Source organism: Carassius auratus, chromosome 36 (assembly GCF_003368295.1).
Source record: "Carassius auratus strain Wakin chromosome 36, ASM336829v1, whole genome shotgun sequence".
Classification (NCBI taxonomy): Eukaryota; Metazoa; Chordata; class Actinopteri; order Cypriniformes; family Cyprinidae; genus Carassius; species Carassius auratus.
This window is the reverse complement of record NC_039278.1, coordinates 8,715,694-8,737,111: the sequence shown is the minus strand read 5'-3', so window position 1 is coordinate 8,737,111 and position 21,418 is coordinate 8,715,694. Positions and strand designations below refer to the sequence as shown.

Genomic DNA, 21,418 nt, shown 5'->3' with positions numbered 1-21,418 from the left:
CTTTCAATATTAACAATATAATAATTCACTGATTCTTGAAATAAGGAACAAAACAACATCCCACAGACAAAAGCCCTCTTTATATTAAAAATGAAGAAATTCAACAAAATAAAAATACTTGAAATAAGTTACATCTAAAGGAAATCATACTCAGGGCGTTCATTGCTTTTTCTTTTATATAATTAATTCATCATTATTTTAAATACATGCTCTATACTTGGAAATACATGTAATTGAACCTGTCCTCAACTGAGGTCACAATGTAAAATTGCCAAACAAAGTGTTGAAAAATGCAACAAATTCTAAAATATACATTTGTATTCAAAGGCAGAGATCGGTAATATATCAAACAATGAAAAAAGTAAGTCCTGGATGATATTTCCCATTAAAAAAAACATGTATCAAAGTTGTCCTCATCTCCGTCAGGATTTTTTATAATTCTGAATAAATGTCAGCAGCATCTTTAACTCTGAGAAACCCTTTCCTATTTCCTGCTCATTGTCGATCTTACAGTAGGACACTGTGCTGGATCTTTTATATATTTTTTTTATATTTTATACAAACATTGTTGAAGCCTCTGTGGTCACATCTTTAAAGTGATTGTTGATTGCCATTTCACCGTAAGTATGTAATGTTGCTGTTTGAGCATAAACAATATCTGTAAAGTTGCAGTGCTGAAAGTTCAATGGATACAGAGATATCATCTTTTAAAATTCTGTCAGTTTATCCAGGTACGTTACATCAGGAACAAAGATAAACCCCGTCCCCAGAAACAGGCATCGAAGGGGACGAGGCCTTGCTGTGCTGCTTTAGAGAAGAGGAAGAGAAAACCAGGGGTGCACGTAAAAATCTAACATCGTAATGCGTTAAGTTAGGTTTTTTAATAAAACGAAGCATGAATATATGTCAGAATGACCTCATAGCTACAGCTAAGAAAAAAACTAAATTGAACCACTGTACAATGTGGTTATGTGCAAAAATGTTGATTATTTGCACAAAGTTTTGTCAACTCCGTCAGATTTGATGAATGCTCACACAACTCTTTATATAGTCATATATTTTTTACATTTATAGAAATACAAATTTCAGGAAAGCTTTTCCTTACATGGTTCATTAGCAGAGACTATAGCGAGACTTCAATCCACAGAAAGATGCGTTCATGTGAAAATTCTTCAATCCTGCCATTACACACCACTAGAGGATGTTGTTTTGTGGACGATGTGATTCACAGGCAATCGGTTACAATGAGATGTGGTTTGTTTTGTCGAGGCAAACACTGTAAACTCAGTAATTTTATTCCTGAGACATTTATAAATCTTAACACTTTCCAGAATTCAAAATACCAATCAATTCATGTCAAGTATATGCCCACACTAGACCATGAACTCGAAAGGGCAAACTCATAAAATGTATAACTACAATATAAATTAGTAACAAATACATGAGAAATATTAAACAATATTACACCATTTTCACATAGTTTGCATTTAAAAGCAATCTCTGTCACGGTTCATGAATGCACCGTCTCCTGCTGTGTTCATGTTACGTCATGTTGATTGTTTCATTTGGGCAGGTGCAGCTCATTCCAACAGCCTACCTAATGCCCTGTCTTTCATCTCGTTCGTGAGATCATTGTTTGAGGTCCCCGGTGTACATGTCTGTTCGTCCTCAAGTGTTCCTGCCCTTGCTCTGTTTCCTGTTCCTGTATCTCTGGATTATCACCAGCATTCACGGACTATCACCACCTTTCACAGATCTACCACCACCATCATCTCTACCAACGCACTCAAATCACCTACTCACCAGTCTGTGCTGCCATCGAGGTTTCTGCGTCAATCTCCAGCCTCCATTCATCACACCTCCATTCAATAAACTTCATTTACTTGCTTTTGCCTCCTGTCCTCCATTTACAGCGTCACAGAACGATCTGACCAAAATGGAGGTGGAGAGTAAACCACCTTCCGCCCTCAAACATTTTCTCAGCGCCAGTGTTCGGAGGATGGACTCCCAGGAGAGGAATCTTAACGACACTGGTCGGGGGAACAGCGGTGTGGGAGAACCAGGACCCATGCTGCGCCTCGTTTCAGGCACTCTCCGCCGAGATGAGACCGGGTCTTTGATCGGGCCGTCGCAGGGAGGGAGGCAGCAAGGAGGCTGTCAGAGCTACGTCAGCATGAAAGATCCGTCTCGGACTATTCCATCGAGTTCTAAACCCTGGCGGTGGAGTGCCATAGGAACGAGGAGGCGCAGTGGGACATGTTCCTGCATGGGCTGGCTGACCGCGTCCAGAAGAAGATCTACGCCCTGGATCTCCCCACTACTCTGAATGGGCTCATTGAACTGGCTTTTCGGGTCGACGCACGTCTGACGCGGATGGAGAGGAGGAGCTTAATGGACAGAAACTCCCGGTTATTTCTCACGTCACTGAAGACATCACCCTCATCACATCAGGCAATCACTCTGAAACCATTTCCTTCCACATACTTGACTCTCCCCTGGCACCCATAGTCATCGGTCACCCTTGGCTCCTCCTCCATAACCCCAAATTAAACTGGTCCTCCAACTCCATTCTTACCTGGTGTAAAAAATGTCATGAGTCTTGTTTAGTGTCTGCCTGTCCGTCTGTGTCTATGTCTGTGTTACAGGAGGAGGTGGTGGATTTGTCTAACGTGCCCGCGGAGTACCTCCATCTGAAGGAAGTGTTCAGTAAGTCTCGTGCTGCTTCTCTTCCTCCGCATCGTCCCTACGACTGTGCCATAGAATTACTGACAGGTAAGTCTCTGCCTAAACGCAAATTATATTCACTTTCTGTTCCGGAAAGGGAGGCTATGGAGAAATATATTTCTGATTCTCTAGCTTCAAAGTTCATCCTCTTCTCCAGCAGGGGCGGGGTTCTTTTTTGTGGGGAATAAGGACGGATCACTGCAAACTTGTATTGATTACCGGGGGACTGAACAACATCACGGTAAAGAATACTTTGCCGTTGATGTCTTCGGCCTTCGAGAGGTTGCAGGGAGCGTCGTTTTCACAAAACTGGACTTACGCAATGCTTATCATTTGGTCCGTGTCAGGGAGGGGGATGAATGGAAGACCACCTTTAATATCCTCCGAGGGCACTTTGAATATTTGGTCATGCCCTTCGGGCTTACCAACTCCCCAGCGGTCTTCCAGGCACTTGCAACGACGTGCTGCGAGATACGATTGATCAGTTCATATATGTCTACCTGGACGACATACTGATTTTTTCTTCCTCTCTCCAGGAACATGTGCAGCACGTCCGACGACTGCTTCAGAAGTTGCTAGAGAATGGGCTTTTTGTCAAGGCGGAGAAATGCGACTTTCATGCACAGTCAATTCCATTTCTGGGGTATATCGTGTCGACTGAGGCAATACGCATGGATCCCGAGAACGTTAAGGCTGTAGTATAGTGTCCAAGTCCAGATTCCCGTAAGGCCCTACAAAGGTTTCTGGGGTTCGCCAACTTCTACCGGCATTTTATTCGCAACTTCAGCCAACTAGCCGCACCTTTGACCACCTTGACCTCCGCCAAGACTGCGTTCAGGTGGTCAGACACAGTTGAGGCTGTGTTTGCCAAACTGAAGAGCTGCTTTGTTTCAGCCCCTATCTTGATCACCCCTGACCCAGCACATCAGTTTGTGGTGGAGGTCGATGCGCCGGAGCGGTGTTATCGCAACGTTCTCCCTCAGACGACAAGGTCTGCCCTTGCGCGTATTTTATCTCCTGCAGAATGAAATTACGATATATCACAGATTGTGTCCATATATAATGGTTTCATAGTCTAATATGCCATGTGTCAATTATCAGAGATCTCTTAGGACCATTACACAGAGCTAGGTTAGCCCAAAAAAACAAGCCATCTCGTCACTCCTCCAAACAAAGAAACTGTTCCCTCAAAATGGCCGCCCTCCTCCTTTTATTAGTAGGCCCACCGTAATAAGAGTTCTTACAGGTCAAAAAATAAATCCCCTCAAACAAAAAAATTTTGGAGAAAAAAAATAACTCAAAACCAACATGACACAAGTGAGCATTGTGCAGGGTTTTACTGTGGCAGTGTCACAACGTAACAAACCCGTTTCAAATATAAAATTAAATGAATTGCTAATTGCTTATTTGAAATAAAAATGTAAAGCCTGTACCAATATTAGATATGTCATTACATTGCTGTCTTACCCCACCAGCCAGTCGCTGCATTGCTGATCATGGTGTCGAGTATCAATACATAGCCCATTTTAAACAAACCCATGAACACAAAATCAGCAGCTATTTCAGACTAACAAGACCAGACTCTTATCTAAATGAATGGGCATAGAGTCAGATCTGCACTTTCACTGGTCACTGGGACATAAAAACTGCATGTATAGAAACAGCAGTAAAATATGATAAAAATCGCTGAAAAATGTTGATGAGTGCCTCAAAATAAGGTTTAAAATGCCTTTTCCCCACAGGTTATACTTTTACTACGCATGCGCAAGGGTTCCTGAACTGTGCGCATACGTCAGTGGAACCAGAAAATAGGCTTAAATGTTTCCCGGCTTGACAGTTAAAAGCAGATGATTCGCGTTCCAGCGGGAGGTGCGGGACATGTGCATACGACCGCCATCTTTGCAGTTATGGGTTTTCCTTATATAGTTGTATTGAGGATTGAGGAAGTGGCATGTCTCTTATAAATTGTCTCTGGTGACATACAAAGAATGAGCCCCATGAGGCTGTTTCATAAAGGACGCTAAGAAAAGTGGGGATTAAAGTCCAAAACCTGACTTGAAATAACTTAACAAATCAATCCGGACTAAAGCAGTTTCATAAATGACAATTCAAGTTCACATAATCTCACTAATTTGATCCAGGTTCAGTGAGCCAGGATAATTTAATGTGCACGCATATTGCATGCAGCCCTTAATGTCGATCATGGATCAAATCGATCCACCATAGCAAAAAGTGTATATTTGTGCTGTTTTAATGCATTTGACACAATGTGTTTTCATAACTGAGACATCACAGGTATATTTTTCATCTGTAAATGTTAGAAAGTCATGCAAATTCGATGAGTGAATTCGAGCTACACAGATGGACTTTAACTTTTAATTTAGTGTTTTTATTGCTTTTAAAGATTTTATATAATTTTATATTGCAATGTTTTAATGCTCTACTTATAACCATAAAGTACAGCTGTCATATCAGAGAGAAAAGCTGCGTTACTAGAAACTGCTGATCAACTGAATGGGAAATTAGTGACACCTGCTCCACTCACCGGTCTCGAGTCCCATGGAGGAGATTGGAAGGATGTAAAAAAGGGGAGCGACGACAGTGAAGGACGAGAGAGGACCAGTCCTGGGCTCTATTTTGTTTTAGTTTTGTTTGTGTATGGTAGTCGACCGCGGGTCGTCCATTTTGTGTTTATTTTATTATTAAAGTTTAATTTGAATGTCCGCCGGTTCCCGCCTCCTTCTTCCCATGAATATTTTTATTATAGCTTTAATATACCGTAAAAAATATCTTAAAACATAGTCATTAAATCTTGGGCACAATACATTAAATACAATCTGCTGTAGACTATACTGGTATTTATAAACCCGATTCCAAAAATGTTGGGACACTGTACAAATTGTGAATAAAAACAGAATGCACTGTGGAGGTTTCAAATGTAAATATTTAATTCAGAATACAACATAGATTACATATTAAATGTTTAAACTGAGAAATGTATAATTTTAAGGGAAAAATAAGTTGATTTTAAATTTCATGGTATCAACGCATCCCCAAAAAGTTGGGACAAGGCCATGTTTACCACTGTGTGGCATCCCCTCTTCTTTTTATAACAGTCTCCAAATGTCTGGGGACTGAGGAGACAAGTTGCTCAAGTTTAGGAATAGGAATGTTGTCCCATTCTTGTCTAATACAGGCATCTAGTTGCTCAGTTGAGTTATATTTATATAGTTATATTAGGTCTTATTTGTTGCATCTTAGTCTTTATGATGCGCCAAATGTTTTCTATGGGTGAAAGATCTGGACTGCAGGCTGGCCATTTCAGTACCCCGATCCTTCTTCTACACAGCCATGATGTTGTACTTGATGCAGTATGTGGTCTGGCATTGTCATGTTGGAAAATGCAAGGTATTCCCGGAAAGAGACGATGTCTGGATGGGAGCATATGTTGTTCTAGAACTTGCATATACCTTTCAGCATGATGGTGCCTTTCCAGATGTGTAAGCTGTCCATGCCACATGCACTCATGCATACCATCAGAGATGCAGGCTTCTGAACTGAGCGCTGATAACAACTTGGGTTGTCCTTGTCCTCTTTGGTCCGGAATACATGGCGTCCCAGATTTCCAAAAAGCAAATTTTGATTCGTCCTACCACAGAACAGTTTTCCACTTTGCCAAAGTCCATTTTAAATGAGCCTTTGCTCAGAGAAAATGCCTGTGCTTCTGGATCATGTTTAGATATGGCTTCAATGGCAAATGGCATGGTGGATTGTATTCACCGACAATGTTTTCTGGAAGTATTCCTGAGCCCATGTTGTGATTTCCATTACAGTAGCATTCCTGTATGTGATCCAGTGCCGTCTAAGGGCCCGAAGATCACAGCCATCCAGTATGGTTTTTCCGGCCTGGACCCTTACGCACAGGGCCGGCGCTAGCCATTTGGGTGCCCTAAGCACAAATGCTTGGCGGTCCCCCACCCCACCCTGCCCTCCCCTCCCAACCACCCAGTCACCAACCAAAGACATAACTACCATTCAGAATTTCTTAGTTAGGTTCTCTTTACTTCCAAAATAACTGCTGCAAATGAATAATTGGAACAGAACAATGTAAACACAGAAAGTTAAAAGTGCAAAAAAAGTTTATTGCAAATAACAGTATAAGTGTATGAATTTTATGAAGTATGAATTTTAAACTGCACATTTTAAACTGCAAATAACAATGCATAACTGCACAGTAGAAATTACTCAACAGATGGACTACATCTCTATAAAGAGACCATTCTGCTATTCTATAGAACTATATTAAACATTTTCACTACCATCCGTTGTCAGAGGCCCTACAGAGGCACACGCCTACATTTCCTAGCTGCAAAATCAGCTACCAGCAGTGTTGGGAACGTTCATTTAAAAAAGTAATTAGTTATAGTTACTCACTGCTTGTTCCAAAAAATAAGTGAGTTAGTAACTGAATTACTCTATAATAAAAGTAACTCGTTACCAGGGAAAGTAACTATTTGCGTTACTGTAAAAAAAGAAAAAGAAAAAAAAAGTTGCTACATGTCAGAGAATTTGTACTTTTTTTTCTTTTTTGCAGTTTTCACAAGTCAGTTGAAATGAGTAGAACAGACAGGTACATAACTTTCAATATTGATTGCACGTCAACAGACAGCAAGAGTTTTGTCCTGCACTTCAAGTATTATCTTTGTAAGAAAGGGTGTTTTTGGTCACTAGCTTTGTAGACGCGTGCCACACATTACATGCACGTTCTTGCCTTTGACCACAATGAATTTGAAGTAGTGCTTATATCTTCACCTTGAAAATGCCAACTTTTCATCGGATTGCTCCTGACTCGCCATCTCGCCATATTTGCTGCGAATCTCTGTGTAGCTGTTGTGTGTGTGTGTGTGTGTGTGTGTGTGTGTGTGTGTGGGTGTGGGTGTGGGTGTGTGTGGCGCCGCTGGCGCAGCCGCGTGCGCCGGCATGTGTGTAAAAACACTGGCTCTGATTGGCTACCATGAAACACATGACTCTGCCTTAGCCAATCATAATCGCTTATCTCGTTATTAACCCACCTGCTCACTCGCTGTGTGAGCCAGGGGTGCGTTCGGATTGCATAGTTTATTAAATCAATGCATAGTAACGCACCGCATTTAACATTCAGTAACGTTAACGGCGTTGTAACGACGGGAAAAGTAATTAGTTAGATTACCGCGTTACTGAAAAAATAACGTAGTTACCTAACGCCGTTCTTTTAAAACTAACATTTTAATGTAAAACATTGTCTTACCTGCAAGCGACGCGCGAGCATCATCCTGCTGTCTCTTCTTTTTTCTTTTTTTCCGCCCCCGACTCTTGGTGCCTTTTCGAGGCCATGTCTGAGGTCAGTGTCTGCCAAATTTCACATTGATTGAGGCATAATCGAACAGACCACTGGGAGGTGGGGAAGGGGGGGGGGCACCAGAGGGAGATCGACTGGCACAGAGATTCACCTTTTTCTCGACTAATTTGGTCTAGGCCTTTTGTATTGCTTTTGTATATTAACATGCTTTTAGAAATATTTTATTTGTTATTTATACTAGTAGCCTATTGTGATGATTTTTTAACGACCCAGAATTTTTGGTGTCCCCCCAAGCACTTGGTGCCCTACGCGCAGTGCGTGTGCGGATCTGTTATCTGTATTCTATTGTGAATATAATCTAAGTTCATAAGATTTGTAAGTTATTCCATTCCTTTTTTACTCACAATTTGTACAGTGTCCAAAAAATGTTTGAATCGGATTTGTATTTGCTGTTGCATTTTTTGTATACTTTTATTTTTGGACTGATAATGTAAAATAATTGTATGTGAGAGAGTCCGTGGTAATTTCCAATGTGTTCTTATTGGTCAGTGTTAGAGGAGCTCAGTTTAGCTTGACTGTTAGTCTCTGGACCAGATTAGTTTCCCAGAATAAGTTGCCAGAGTGACTGAGCTTGAGCTATGGAAGTTTATTCATGTTCAAAATATAAAGAGGTGGGTAGAGTATCCAAAAACTGTACTCAAGTTAAAGTGCTTATAAAAATAATTGATCAAGTAAGAGTAAAAGTAGTGCGCCAGACCTAGCAATATAAGCAAACGCATAGGTCCCTGTGGCCACCAGGGGGCCCCATGTTAGTGTCCAGACTGTAATATTTGATGTAATAACTTTTATAAAGTTTCAGTTAGTGTGTTAATGTTTGAAAATGATGTGGAAATGATGTGGCACTATAAAACTGGTGCATCCTCAGAGAGGTGGAAAAAGAGAAAAGAAATTGATCAAGATTTTAAAAGTATATTGTTGAAATGGTGGATGCTGCATTGTGCTTCAAGCAATTTGATGAAGCGCTGTGAATGTAACAACAGTAATGAATATGAACGTATTGTTACAGTGAGCACTTCAAAATACACAAATATTTCTAGATATTGTTTTTTCCCAATGGTTTACATTTTTAGAATGTACATTATCTTATTTTCCATCGACCTGTTAAGTTTTACAACACTAAGCATTGAGTGAAATGAAACTCCTTCAGCAGCATAGGATCAAGGACGTCATCCCGGGAAATCCAGGAATGTTCCACTGGTATGTAACATTCCCAGTCGACCAGGTATTCGAGTTGGCCACCCCATCACCACGAGTCCAAGATGTCCTGAACTTGATAGATGTAGAGTTGGCCCAGGATCTCCGGAGGAGCGGGTTCTTCGGGTTCCAGGGTGTCTGGAATGGAAGGAGAACATGGTTTTAGGAATGTGACGTGAAGAGAGGAGTGAATTTGGTACCTTGGTGGCAGTTGCAGTGGATAAGTGACCTCATCAATCTGCCTCTCGATTGTGAATGGACCATTGACCAATGTAAATGACTCCCGGGGGTGACAGCCATACCTTGTTTCCAGGGTGGTAAACGGGAGTGGAGGCATGTCGGGCATTGGCAAAGGTTTTACGTCTCTGTACTGCCCACTGGAGATGGATATGGGCTGAGTCCCACACTCTCTCGCTCGCCCGGAACCAGTAGTCCACAGCTGGAACTTCCGATTTTTCTCCTGTCCATGGGAATAGTGGAGGTTGGTAGCCGGCCCAAGGGAGGAAGCGGTTTCAGCTGTGCTGGTCTTCTTGGCAGTATGCCTGGAGGTAGCGTCCGAGTTCCTGGATTTTCTGCTCAGTCTGGCCATTTGTCTGGGGATGGTATCTGGAGGATAGGTTCACTGTGACCCCTAACAGCTGGAAAAAAGGCCTTTTTAGACTGGACACCAAAGTACTGCAGTGAAGGTGGTTTTATACTGGGTATGATTATTGAGTGCAGGTGATCAGTACTCCGACGACTGGAATCGGGTGTGATTGGAACCAAGTCACAGTGATGATGGCAGTGGATTTGAAGGTGATGATTCCCTGTCACTCAAGTAGTGAGTTACTAACTTTAGATCATACATAGCCTATATAATTACCTTATGAGATGTATCTATGCTGTTCTTTAAAGTCAAATTTAGCCTGTTACCTTAATCAATAACTATACTGTTATATTCTGTTACCAATCCTTTATTTTCATCATCAACAAATGCCATCTTTATACTGCAAACGTTTAATAGTAGAAGCATCTGACATTGTGCTTATGTTTATTTACAGTCTTTTCAGTGCAGTTAAGTTTCAATATCTTAAAATATATATGGATCTTGACCGGTAGCCAGAGGGGTGAGTATTGGTGTAATGTGCTCACATTTTCCAGTGCCAGTCAATAATCTGGCTGCCGAATTTTGCACCAATTGCAATCGATCCAAAGATGATTTAGGCATTTAATGTCCTGAAGACATGCAAACAGATTAGAAGTAGATACATTTTTTAATTAAACAGGAAAATAGAGCTGAGTGTCATCTGCATATAGATGATATGATCAATTATGTTTCTGAATAATATGACCGGGTAGAACCATAACGAAAAAAGAAGAGGAGTCAGAATTTAACCCTGTGGAACACCGGAGATTTGAGTCTGAGTCTCTGAGATGAGAAACAATTCCCCAATTTCACGTAAAAAAGTTATGTCTTTAAGGTGGGATACAAACCCCTTCAGCACATATCCCTGAAACCCAGCTACTTGATCAAGGCTTCTGAAAGAAGGATGTCATGACCTATGGTTGGTGTGATAGCATCATGTCGAGGAGATAGTGTGTTTTTAATTGTAAAGGCAAGTTTGTTTTATTTTCACTGCCAAAGAATGAAGATCAGAAGAACCAATGGCTAAAATTCATTTTTACCACAATACCAGAGCAGTACAACAAATCCCTTTTGTTGTGTTCACAACATTTCACTGATGACTGCTTTTCTAATCTCGGTGAGTACAAGGCAGGATTTTCAAAGCGTTTGGCCATAAAAGAGGGTTCATTACCAACTTTATTTAGACCAACAAGCATCTCCAAATCACAACTTGTAAGTATGATTATGAAGTTATATGTTTGTTTTCTCCCGAGCGTCTTATCAGTATGTGTGCTGTCTGCAGCCTTTGTCTGCGCTGATCTTCATTTACAAACACGTCATTAAAATGAAGTGTAACTCCGTGAATACTTAACGAAGAGACATGAGAGAGATATCTATAGAAAGCTTGACATGTCTACTTTAAAACTAAACAAGTGCTGCCAAAAATATTCTGTGATAAAGTAATCCATATGAAAACAACGCAATGTCCGTTTTTCACTTCTCCCTTCGTTATATCTGATGTGACCACGCCCCCGCGCTGAACGCGCTATTCAGATTCAAACTGAAGCGCGCGGCTTGAATACACCCACACAGAAGAAAAAGCAGCAAGACTGTTCAAGTTTTTTATTTTACTGTTTGCTTCGCGATAAGAGGAATAAGATATAATTCACCTCAACGCATTGTTTACCGTGAAGTTGTGTGCGGAACAACCAATCAAACCTGACTATGTCAGTTGACCAATCAGAACACAGTATGCTAACGAAAGGTGGGGTTTAAGGAAACTGAATCTTTTGAACAGCTTCGCGCGAACCGTTTGGGGATCTCTGAGAATTGAGGTAATTTTAAAATTATATTTCGACAAAATGACAATGTTTTTTAACCTTGGATGGATTTAAACCTGTTGTACAGGACTTATAAACAGTGATAGGAAGCTTAGAATTTTCATCTTACTGGCTCTTAAACTCTTCAGAAAAGTGGATCTCGCGAGCCAGATTTGAGTATCCCTGATCTATTGTATCAGATGCTGCATAAATCAAGCATGATTAAGATACAGTAATCTATGTAACCCCAGACAGAAAGTCCCCAAATATTTAGCTTGAAAATATTGAATTATGTTTTGTTTTACATCTCTCTGTTTTAATATATTGATACATTTCTTAATGTAGACATATTAAGTAAACAAGCACCATATTTTGGCATATGTATGCACACACACACACACACACAAATCTCCCGTAATTTTTGTCTAATTTTGCTCTACCAACAAAAAATAGTAACAACTGTCATGCCATTCCAACATAGGCCTACACAAAATGATGTACAAAATTTTTGTACCAGCTGCAAAAAAAAAAATAATATAAAAAAAAAATAATACTTTTACAAAAGTTGTTAAAAATGATCCTATATTTGATGACAGCTAAGTGACAATTTGACCTCATTTTAAAATAATCAAATGCGCTCCGGGTTAAAAGGTGCATTCAATTTAATTTGTCTTGAAACCACTAGATGGAAAAAAATAATAATAATAAAATAAATAAAAAAATCCTAATCTGCAGCAGCTTCCTAAACAAATTTTCGCAAGGCCTACATAAATGGAAAATTCTTGAATTTCTTGAAGAAATTAATGATTTCTTTATTATTGTTGTTATTATTATTATTAATAAACAATTATTTAGACACTCGACAATGTATGCATGTCATTGCATATACGGTATGTCAAACCATAGCATCTGACAAAATAAAAGAGCTTTCTCTGAACTAACTTCTGTTTTTGCAATGAATTTTAATTAGTTCGCCTCATAGTGTATAGTGATGTATTGTCTTCATTTTGAACAGTATCCATTGTTTCCTTCTCTCTCTCTCTCTCAATGCATGTTTGTGTGTGCGTGTATGCACTTGTACAGCTTTGTAAATGGCACTTTGAATTTTGGACCATCGCAGTGAGGACAATCCTGTAAAATGAGGACATTTTAGCCGGTCCTCACTTTCTGAGACCCCTTTAAATGCCTGTTTGCGGTTCAAGACTTGGTTTCAGGTGTCAAGTTATAATTGGTTAAAGGGTAGGTTTAGGGTAAGAGTTTGGATAAGGCACTTAGCTCTGATGAGTAGGTTTAGGCTGGTAAGGAGCTAGAGATTGTGTAACCCCTCTCTCCTGGGTCCTCGCAGACACACCTCACACTCGCTCCGAGCGGGCCTTTGAGTTGTGTGTGTATAATGTTTTACTATTCGTTTTAATGAAAAGTGTGCCTCTCACGGTTTGATATTTTAAAATGCAACAGCATTTATAAAAAAAATAAATGTGCAAATATAAGCTTAAAAGGTTCATATTAATACCTTCATGAAAGTGTTCCGCCCCAGTGACAGCTTTTGTACCTTAGATTATTAACATTATATGTCCACAAAAATGAAATACTCGCTCTGTCCAGTGGGTGGAGACTCAATACTCTGCAAAAGTTTCTGCACTTTAAACTGAGACGTGCATACTACCCGCTCTCGGAAACGGCCTCTACTTAATACATACAACATTTATATCACACTTAATCGGATGATAAATCCATAATCTATCTCTTAAAATGATGCATATCGAATCTATTGTTCGCTTTAGGTTGGCCACATAATAAGCATGAAGGTTAATTCAAAGTATATACTGACGTTTAACCTATATGTTTTTAATTCCAACCTAAATTAGAATATTATTAATATATATGTTATTATTATTATTGGCAAACAACACAGGTTGTTTATTAATGATAATCGAATAGCTCTATGTTTGCATGAGCACTCCAGCCGCAGCTAGACATCAGTGGTGCTTGTGATAAAAGGGAATGGCCCCTGGCAGGGAACGTCGCCAAATGTATAGATAGCATCATATAGCGTATATATGTGTACATATACAGACACGGAACGAGGGGCTAAACTGGCCGCTTTTCATAATGCGTTTCGGTCATCAACACAAATATACCACCAGACACAAACACGAGTCTTTAATGCACAGGTTATTTAGCGTGGGACCGTCCTCCACTTATTAGCGTTGAGTTATTTGTAGATGTTGCCTATAGAGTGGGGGAAGGCAGCCCCATTGATTCAGAGGTTTGGAATTTGCATCTGATTGCTGTTTGTCAACCAATGGTTTGACTCCCCGACCGCAGGCACCGCCTCAGAGTAGACGCACATATGATGTTACAGCCAAATTAACCTCTATATCGAAATCAAATGAGGAAGAGAGAGGTGCTTCAGTGAGAGCACCAGCCATACTGTTTCTATTGGCTCTCGGAGGTCCGCCACAGTGATTCAAGCGTCGCCAGCTGGCTGTTTTTACAGGCAAATCAGGAATGTTCCTTCCGCTTCCCAAGAAAAAGACGAAACGGAAGTTAAACTGGTAAGTGAAATAATGTGTCTTTTCCCCTTCTCAGTCAGCCGACATTCACTTTTTCCTGTTTGTGTTGACTGTATGGGAAATGCATTGCCTCAGGAGGTTTAATGAGTTTTCATTTCTGTCATTGCTGGTTTAAAGCTGATCATATTATGATGTGTTAGTATTGGTGTCAGTGTATTTTACAGCCATCAGAATAAACACTTAAGACAAACAAATATTCAGTAACTTCCATAAGACACGCGATTTATATATGCAAATTAGTATAAATACCCGGGTTTATTATTATAATTGTTTTTTTTCAACTTGGATGTAGTTTTATATATATATATATATATATATATATATATTTGTGTTTTTTTTTTTGTTTTTTTTTTGGAGGTCGATTATTTGTGATCTTGCGGATGTGGAAGTTGTTTGTTTGTTTATTGATTGATTGATTGAATTAAATTGGCCTTTTTAAGTGTGTATATAAGTGTCCGGTAACTAATATAATGGATATAATACTTTTCTACTGATACAATAATAACTAAAATAATAATAATAATAATAATAATAATAATGCTAAGTCAAAAATAATATAATATTGTTAATGCAATTCTATTTATGTGAAGAAGTTTGCGTTCTAAGTGTGTACAGATATTCTTCCTTATTTTAGGTTCTGTCTAACTGTTATATTTAAAACGTTACAATTTTCTCACTTCAGAATGAAGTGTTTTTAAAGCTGAATAATTATGCAATAACTATAAATGGAAAAAAGGAAATGTTTAGAACACACAGTGGTATAATTGGCTATGTTGTGTGATGTTGTTTTCAGCGGGTGCCTTGTATACATTTTAAATAATCAATTTTAGAAAAGTGTGACATGAATATCTGTAAATAAAATATTGAACCAATTATTGTCAATCTGTAATTTATGATATAATATTACATATGTAAGTATGTAATGAATAATATTTAATGGTATATATTTGTCTACCTTTTTATAATGTGAGATATAACTTGAATAATATCTCAGTATGCCTTCGTATATGGATTTGGAAACCTACAGATCTGTCTCTCCCAAGGGGGAAGGCAAACCTTTTTAAAGAGTGCTATTGTTGAGACTGATTTGATTTCATTCTCTCCATTCTAATTACCTGTTCAAAATCAGCACCAAGCAGATGTCTCCAAACTTAATTCGATATACAGAAAAGCACATTTGTTTGTGTAGTCTACACGTGGCTTCATCACACACTGCACTGAAACACTACACGCAACAGCTGGAAAAGATATTTAATTCAGTATCTGCTAGCACTGAATCTTGGGATATATGGGCAGTTAGGGAGCGTTTACACTACAGCATTGTCAACTAAAGCAGAAAACGTTTGATGCGATTTGGGCGTTTGTTTACACACTGGGTTTCAAAGTGCAAATTTTTGAAAATTATACCATTATCGTATCCATGTAACCTATTAAAACACAAATATGTGAAAATGGTGACGTCCTGCACATGCCTTTTACATGTTCAGTCTAAACCCATAGTGTTTCTTTACAATGTGATATCGCCAACTACTGGCCAGGTATGCATAACACCGCGGGTCCACGTGAGAAAGGATTGTTCTGACAATGTTTTCATCATCAGTAGGCAAAACTTTTCTGTTTTTAGTACATCATACCCTTAAAGGGAAGATATTTTATTGGATAACTCCGTGATCAAACACAAAAATGAATTAATCTATGCACCATGTTTGCATTTAAATCAATGTCTATAATGAATCTTGGACAAGACAAGAGGTCCTTAAATGTCTTGTTGACTCCATAGAAAGATAAATGAGAAATGTGTGTTGGATTTTGCCATAATTTAGGTGCCCAAAAGCAGAACGGAAGAGAAAGTGCATGTTAAAATAAGTTGTTTGTTGCATTGCATTTCAAACTTTGGACAAATTGGACTACTTTTTACTATGCTATCTAGAGTGTTTTAATCTCTTACTCCGTTTTTTCTTCTTCTTTATATTTTCCTTTGGGATAGCGAATACTGTGACTTGTTTGTCTGCTGCCGGGTGCTTTTAGGTGCTATTAAAAATCTCTTGGTTTACGGGGCCGCCTGCTAAAATGCCCTTTGGCCTGAGAGAGAGAGAGAGAGAGCGGATTAGTGTTAAAGACATATTTGGTGATATATTTCTGGTCTTAAAGACCTAACAAACAGAGTCTGAGAAATGCTATTTTCTCAAACCTGTGCACAGGAAGCGACATCCACAATGCATACGTGCATTTCTAATAATGTGGTTAGTTTTCATTGTACCAGAAGATGTAATTCTATACTAGTCCTGTGGCTAGACTAGAGATAATGTAAAGGAGTCTGTTTGTCAGCAGATTTGCATGACATGCAAATAGGTAGATTTGATAAAGTTGTCAGTAAAACAAACAGAAGGGTCAGCAGCAGAAGAGGAACTTTAATGCTTGTTTGGTGCACGAGAAGTGGGAAAATGACATGGTGCAATCCTTAACTGTGTTTGAATTCTTATTCCTTATGACGCATTTCTTTATTGTTACAATTAATGTATGTATGTGGGCTTTAAACTGATAAGGTGAGATACAAGCAGGAATGAGGCTCTGTGTCCGGTCACACCTGTTGTGATCAGAATGAAGCCGTCGTATCAGCCGTCATCTTTTTCACAAGTTTTCAGGTTGGCAAACCTGGCTCTGAGCTGGCCAAACTGGTTTCAGCTTTGCGTGTTACTAAGTACTGTTGAGCGAGATCAGATATCTAGTATCGCAGCTCAAGGAGGGAACTGCTCTGTTTTTAGATTAATCCATATGCATGTCTCGGTGTGGCCTTTTTAGCACAGAGCTCTTGGGCAACACTTTACCCAAGTGAAACAGAAAGTACCATGTAAAAGTGAGTTCAATGAGTACAAACTGCTGTTGTCATGGTACCAATACAATACAGTTCCACATTTCTTATCACCAATTTTTTATTACCAAAATTAAAATAAGTTAGTAATGCTATTAACACTTATAAGTTATTTAAATATTACCATGTAGCCTTCGAATATTGCTCAATTTTGTAAGTGTTACATTGCACAAGATTTAATCGCCAATCTGTTTTGTCACATCGGATTGTTTTTGTCTCGTCCATTGCTGTGGTTATTACTTCATCAGACATAGCAGATTCAGTCCACATTTTAATACTGTCCTCACTCCTGAAGCTTTGCAGTTTGTACTTGGCATCTTAAAAAAACATTCAACTTTTATTCAAATTATGCATGGGCTCATACAGAAACCAAGCACAGAGCGCTCCGTTTATAATCAATTAAAGGCAGGTTGTATGATCTGCCACGAGAGGGCGCACTACCAAAACAGTAACAATCGCATGGTTTGATGACGCTAAGAAGGAGCGTGGAATGATGACATTTGTTGTCTTCTACCCAAGCGCTGACGGCCATCGATCAGACGGAAAGATAAATCATGGATTTAACGCGAGTTCAACGATTTGAGCGTGTAGATTACATACAAAGTCAATGCAAAGACGCGATCAGACAATGGATCAGACGCGTCCTCGCACGGGTCTAGAGACATGATGCCCAGTGTTTGACCTGTATGCCCCATAATCCTAATCTTGTTGATCGTTATTATGGCATATGTTTTCTGTAAAGATACGAATCAAAACAACTCACCTGTCAAGTAAAACACAAGCGAGATCGGCATCTCTTTCTAGTTGAGTTTTTTCGCGAAGCTACTTCTGCATTTGTCCACGACACTGTGGTTATGTGGTTTCTAAGTCAGTAAAGGTGGTCACAAAGGGTAACTAACGTCATAGACATGTCACTGTTTAGAATGGGAATTTTCTCATGATTTACAAGTATTTACAAATCTTACAAATTGTACCTTTTAAGCTATCAGTTCAGCGCAAACTCACTGACTGATTCAAAACCTCTTTTATAATCGAAAAACCTCTCTGTACTGCACAACGAATCTCTTCTACACATTGTGTTTATATGGTTTATACTTGTCATAGTGACATGATTTGCAAGGCGTACAGAGCTCACGCTGAATAAAACTCAAACTAAAAGCCTCTGATTAGCCATTGCATTCATGCGCTCAACAAACATGTCTATGATCGGTTACGATTCTCAATGCTGCAAAAATATGTTGTAAATAGGATAATTTGACACTCACACGAATATGGGAATTTCTGAAAGCAGGTATCGTATTGATCCGGTACTACAGAGGCTGGTATCGTTACAGTATCGAGTTATTACCATCACACTACACCTTTGACAACACTAGCTTACAAGTTAATACGTCACATACTTGGAGCTGTATATCGCCAACTTGGAACTGGATTCTGTGTGCTGCATTGACAAATACACACGGCCTTTAACACATTAGATGTTTCTATAATAAGGCAGAGTTCATTGTTTCAGAAAATAGCATTCTGAGTGTTGGGAGGAGGATGTGTGGATTCAGTGAGTGGCTTGGCTTGGGTTCAAACTGCGCCTTTGCCAAAAGCCACATATTAAAACGTTTCTGTGGTTCACTGCTGTTCACCTCAAGCACCTGCTAAAAAAGTGATGATTTCACTGTTTGGGAGTGTGCCATAAGGGAATCCCAGCCAGCTGGTCTTTGCTTTTCCTTTCTGCCGAGCTACTTGGGAGCGACTTGGAGAGACGTTCTGGTAACAGAAACTGTATGCTTTGTACCTGTGGTCTGGAGCGTTTTTGATCATTGTCTAATTTGGTTAACAAACAATTCTGGCGTATTAAGTCTGGCAGTTTGCCATCGTAGTTGCACGCAAACAAAATCAACAAACTGGATTTGCAGAATTACAACATTAATCATCTGGGCTCTTTTGTCGGCCGTGTATTTATTAGACTGTCGTTAACTGAAAAGACTGGGCTCTTTAGATTATAATACAAAGCGAAAACATACCCTCCACTCACAACACGGTCTTACGTCAAACTACCAACTGACTCGTACAGCCAGTTTATTTCCATCAGGCACGTACCTTACAGGCTGCAAAATTACCAGTCCTAACCTACCCTCTTGGACTGAATATTAAAATCTGCACATGATTTGCATGTCTGGTAGTAAAAGTTGAAAAATGTCAGTGTTGTCTACTTTCGCTACGAGCTCTGTTGTTGATGGGGATAATAAAGCGTTAAAGAACAATAACAGCATTACATGAAGAATCTGGAATGCAGAGATGACAATATGGACAGTTATAGACCCGAGCAGTGTTGCTGTACAGTGATTTCAGTCCGAGCTAGGAAAATGACTATAGTACTACAATGCAATGGACCTTTTTGATACACTAAACTAATGATAGATTTGTATATTTTCTATGGAAGTCAGTGGGGTCCATCAACTCTTTGGTTATCCATATTCTTCAAAATATCATCCTTTATGTTCTACGGAAGAGAGAAACTCATAAAGGTTTTTTTTTTGGGTAATTTAGGGTTCAAATAAGCAGATCTTTCTGAAAGCGGACTGCTGAAAAGTAGTGCATGCAAAGAAACAGAGTGGTAATGAACGGCTGTGTGGAAACAACTATACTGAACTCATCACAGATTCAGTTCCTATATGTCAAAGGCTCATATAGAGGAAATACAATTTTTTTTTTTTTATATCATAGTTTAAGGAGCTTTTCAATATGCTGGAAGTTGACTAACAACAACATCTGTGGACTTTAGGTTAAAACCTGCTTTAAAAAAAAAAAAAAAAAAAGATTTAATAATATCTGGTGATACATTGAGTTCAAGATTTTATAGTACTGTAATATAATACAGTTAGATGAGTAAGTGAGACATGATGATGAAAAGCAATATTTACCTCCATATTCTCAAAATTTATTTTGAATAATTGCACTTAGCTGCACGCGCAAAAAAAATTAAATAAAAAGCTTTAAAAGCTCAGTCACTGTGGTTATACCTTTTTTAAAGGTTTCAAAGGTTGCATATTATTTAAAAAGGAACTGCCCAAGTAACCGCTTTTGTACTTTGTTTTCTGGGAATGTGTACTGGTAGATTTAGAAACTAAAGGAACAATCATTTTTGTTAACCTTTAATGTCAATAAAACTCCCACCTCTCATGCACCAAACATAAGCCAATCAGTAGACTTGGGATGTATTGTACTACTAGTCACATGACATAAAAGAAAGCATATTATTTATTTCTTTAAATACCGTCTTTTTATTCCAACAATGCATCTTGTTGTATTTTTGCGACTGATTGTAAATGCGTAGCTACATCGTTTGTGAGAGCTGGCTTGAAACGCCTCTTAAAAGGGGGCTGTTTGAGGTCTCCAGGCTCGGATCCGCTTTTAAAAGTAGACTAAAAATAAAAAAAGATTTTTGCTTTCTTTACATGGCATACTATTTTATTATTTGCCTTAAAGGTCCGAGAGACTGTAGTCAACAGTTAACCAGGTTGTTTAATCCTGAATGATTGTTGTTCTGCTGTCACTGAAGAGGAACTGCTCACAGGAGTAACAAATGTGGTTTCTGCATAAGCAGAATGCATACGTCTTTTGCATTTGCCGCATGTCTTCCAGACTTCCACTGGCTGTTGAAGCACGTTCTTGGTAGTTTGCGTTCACTACCATGAAATCTGGTTTCTTGCATCACATCAGCTCCTTTGAAGCTGTAAATTTGAGGTGTTGTGTTACATCCTGTTCTTGAAAAATGAAAGGGGTGACGATAAGTGCCATCACAGTTAAACATGAAGACAGTTCATTGCTTTTTGAATCACATCATGTCAAACCACGGATATTATAGTTACTTTTTTGCTAGAAGTACAAATGCTTTGTACCTTATATCTTATCATTTCAAGGAAGAAACCTTGTATGTATAGTAAATGTGTTGTTTGTCAAGTCTTCTCAGTGGCACAATATCCTCAAGAATACGGGAGGTCAGGCCCAAACATGTGAAATCATGCGTGCACTTCTGTTCTTGTTCAGTTCTGAGGAAGGAAGTGTCATGTATGTGGAGGCCCAGATTTACCCACATCTCTTACACACGCCGCCATCATCATGTAAACCGTTTAAGAGATCGGAATGAGGTTATGCAATTGACTCACCTTTCCCTTAAACATTGCAAATCGGATTCAAGAGACACCAGAGGCACTTGAGAGTCAAGATCAGGAT

The 21,418-nt window shown here is 39.1% G+C and overlaps 1 protein-coding gene across 1 annotated transcript in view; it reads left to right on the top strand.

Annotated features, from left to right (window-relative positions):
- The first annotated feature begins 14,004 nt into the window (after window positions 1-14,004).
- The window catches only part of LOC113055141 (AT-rich interactive domain-containing protein 3A-like), a 37,625-nt gene continuing 30,211 nt past the window's right edge, over window positions 14,005-21,418 (top strand). Inside the window, exon 1 of the mRNA XM_026221157.1 lies at window positions 14,005-14,298. The gene's annotated coding sequence lies outside the window, so the exon portion shown is untranslated. The remainder of the gene's footprint in view (window positions 14,299-21,418) is intronic.